This window comes from Gavialis gangeticus, unplaced genomic scaffold (genome assembly GCF_001723915.1).
Source record: "Gavialis gangeticus isolate Ggan-Ray unplaced genomic scaffold, GavGan_comp1, whole genome shotgun sequence".
NCBI classification, from domain to species: domain Eukaryota; kingdom Metazoa; phylum Chordata; order Crocodylia; family Gavialidae; genus Gavialis; species Gavialis gangeticus.
The window spans coordinates 19,510,099-19,513,995 of NW_017728997.1; positions in this window are offsets into that span (position 1 = coordinate 19,510,099).

Below are 3,897 nucleotides of genomic sequence, written 5' to 3' on the forward strand. Positions count from 1 at the left end.
ACTCTTATCATGTCCCACTGATGCAAATCAAGCATGAACTTTAAAGTCCATGTCAGCCTTAATAACCACAAGGATTTTTACTCAACATATCAAGGAAACCAAATGGAAGAGCTGTTAACAAAGTATGTTTATTTAAAGGAAAATAAATCCAAAGACCGAGGACTTGAAATTGTCGTGTCTTCAATTACCCATATCATATACTGTATATTTAAATGTACGTTCAACACTTACTAAGTGGCTCACAATCCTTTTACTGCAAGAACCTGCACATATTCAGACTTGCAGACTTAAAAACTCATCCTAGCAAGATCACTTAGGTTATGCATTTAACGAAAAAGAGTAAGTGAATACAGTGAGAATGCACAATGAAACAGTGACTTCACGGAATGAACTCTGGCTTTTGAATCTCCTGAACTTTGTACATTTTAATGTTTGCATCACTATAATACCTTAAAGTAAAGCTACCAGATTAATTTTAAAAAATAATTTTAAGTGTATAAAATAAAAATGCTGATTTTAATATCTACTCCACTGCATTTCTCTCAGATTTGACAATGAAAGACAGACTCTGTCAGACTCCAGTTCATTTTATTTTCAGATGCTCTTGTACCACCACGTTCAATATTTCACAGAACATTTCTATTGGACTTAAGTTCCCCAAAAGTTTATTTGTAAAAAGTGTAGACTTAAGTGAAACTTGATCAAAAAGACTTTTTTTTAACTGCTACATTAACAAATGGTTTTCCTTGCTGGCTTGAGTTAAAACACTTGCCTCTCCAAATAGGAGCTGAGTGGAACTGACAGCTCCCTGTAAAAGGGCATTGAGTACACACAGGAGGCACCAGTACCACCTCGGGCTGTAACCTGGGATACTATTCGCTGAGCGGGGAGGCATTCGCATCAGCTCCAAGGAAAAGACAACCCAGGGACTGTCCCTTTGGACAGGATGCAGCAGCCTCCTCCCCAGCAAACAGTGAATTAACGCCCCATCCTGATGTCAGGGGACTCTGTAAACAAAGGCTGACTTGCAGCCATTGAAGATCCCTTGGCATTTTTGGCGAGACTAAGGTTAGTTCTGGTGGCCTGGGCAACTTCTAAATTGAGCAATTACTGCTGACATGTTGAACAACTGTCATGTTCCATGGTAGAGGTGGCTGCATTTCCATTAAGGAGATTAATCCTATTTCCCCCCCCCCCCACACACTTGGGGATCTACAACACCCAAGATATGAAATCACACATACCAACAATTAATTATCTAATGCTTTAGCTTAAAAACATGATTGCTGAGTCAAAAAATGTATGTAAAAGTTTGAGATAAAGATGAGGAGTTTGTTTAACAGTATTGGATTAACCTGATGTTTTCTGGGGAAAAAAAGGAGAGGGAAGGGCTATCTTTTAACAGAATGAACCAGATGTTTTTTCAGCCCAGGAAGAAGTTTCAACACTATAGCATTTCTGCTTTGCATAGTCTCTCTCCCTCTCACTTGGATTACGTGAGTGAGTTGAGCTACACTACTTTTTAAAATGACTTAATTGGAGTAGGTTTACAGCTCACTAATTCAAGAGGGTGCCTCAAAATGCAGAACACCTAGATTGAAGTAGCCAAGAATGTCAGTTTTTTCTCCTAAATAGGAAATTCTATCAACATCAGATAGGCAGCACGTGGGCTGCAGCCGATGGACACCACAATGCAGTCACGGACCCTACAACCTGTGCCTAGACCCAATGCCGGAGCCAGCTGCGGGGCCACTTTCCAGGTTCCCGCAGGAGGGAAGAAGGGCGGCTGCTGCACATTTCCCTTGCAGCCAGTAGCAGAAGGGAAGCACTTCCCACACACTTTGCCAGGTGTCCAACTGGAGAAGACACAATATGCTGTGGATTGTGCTCAGGACCCAGCAAAGCCAGGAAAACTCCTTTCAACTATATTCTGTTGCCAGTTCCAAAGTTGAGCTAGGCCATCATTTTAACTGTTCTCTAATCTGTGAATGGAAAATCCCCTCTCAGCATTAGCAGGCCAGTGTCTGTGACACACACCCACTGCACACAGCAGAAATGCCAGTCAATAAGGTGAATGGGGCCCAGCCAACGGAAGGGACACACAAAGAATAAGGAAAGCATCTGGCTCTATGGCCGACGGGAAAGGAGACGGGGGTCAGGCACAGACAGCAACCCCAGATCAGAGGATACAGCCCTGTTACAGGACAATCACAATCACAGTCACCTGCTTCTGCACAGGTGGGAAACAAGGTCCAGGCAGCCCCCTCATGACATCCCAACCCCAGTGGCAAAAAGCAGTGGGACCCAGATGCACATGCTCATGTTTAGGGCTGCCAAAATGCCCTGGAAAAAGCCAAAGCCCTTCCCTGAGCCTGGACCAGCCATCTCCCAAGCACAGCACTAATGGAGGCTGCTCTGCCATCCCTCCCTGGAGATAGCAGCCAGCACTACTGAAGCTTCTCACATAGCAACCAGAGCTCGAGAGCTGAGTGCAGCTGCTGTCACTGCCTCCAACACTTATCCACAAGACCCAGAGCAAAGCGACACCCTGCTTGCTTCACGTCGGTGCTTGGAGCCAGAGGACTGGCAGCAAAACGACATTCTGGGCCAGATGCAGAGAAATTCCTAGCATCCTCCTAGAGCTTCCCCTAGTCCTGCTCCAGGAAACAATCACCTTTGTCTAGCCTCGAGTTTTAGCTCCCCCTGTTCAGTCTGAAATACGCATTATTTGAAACACACGTTCGCTACCAGAAATCATGATCCTTGAGACCCATCCCCCACGAGAAGAAATCAATTCATTCTCCTGCCCACAGCCTCTGCCTGAGTGAACCTTAAACACTCCAATTACATAATGGGCCAGGGAGAGACTGCAGGAGGCCACTGCAAGGCCTGCAAAGAGCCATTATCTCCTTAAAGCAGAATTGGCCTCTGCAGAAAGCTGGAAGGATCCCAACGGCATATTTTAATCACCATACAATGACGTCCCTGCACAAGACTATCTGCTGCCTGTTGAGAATCCCCCTCTGCACAGATTCTCCCTATTTGGTAGCACAGGGAGCCTCATCTCAGCTCCTTCCTCCTCTGGGAGGACGGGAACACGGGATCCTTCCTGCTTCACCAGACGGCCGCTCAAAGGGCAGGGGCCACACGACATCAGGGGCCCAAGCAGGAGGCCATGGCCCCCAAGGACAAGCTGCTTAGACACAGGGCTACAGTGACCTTGTCACAGCCACACACTGCTCAACACAAACCTGCTGTACTTAGGTGCTGAGCCCCAGGCAGGCAGGAGAGCTGGGAACCCACCCAGCACAGCACACACGTGACACAACCAAATGCAGGAAAATCCGTGCTGCAACCACCAGCACCAGGCGAGAGAGAAGAGGATTATTAGTGAACACGCTGCACCGGCACCATGAGAAAGCAGAAAACGCAGGTCAACCCCTCCTCCCCCAGACCCTGAGGAGCGCGGCAGCTCATGGCAGACGGCGAGGAAGGGGGCAAGCTGCAGCTGCTCCAGCCCCAGCGCCCATTCCTGGGGAGCAGCCACATCCAAAAGGGACTTTCCCACCATGGACGGCACTCCCGAAGCAGCCTGCCGGGAGCGCACAAAGCCCCGCGTCTGCCCCCCCAGGATGCAAAACACTCGGGATCCCCAGCACCGACCCACCCACTCCACCCCGACCACAGCTCCACGCTCGGGGCGGGCGGCGCGCACGCGGGAGCGCCATGATCCCCTCCGCAGCCGCCAGCACCTCAGAGCCCAGGCAGGAGCGGGGAATCCCCCGGCTGGGTGCAGCCCCCCCCCACTCGTGGCAGCACCCCGCTCCCCAATCCCTCCCCCCACAGCTGGACAATTGTCCTGGGTCAGCCCAGGACAACACTTCCCACATGCCCTCA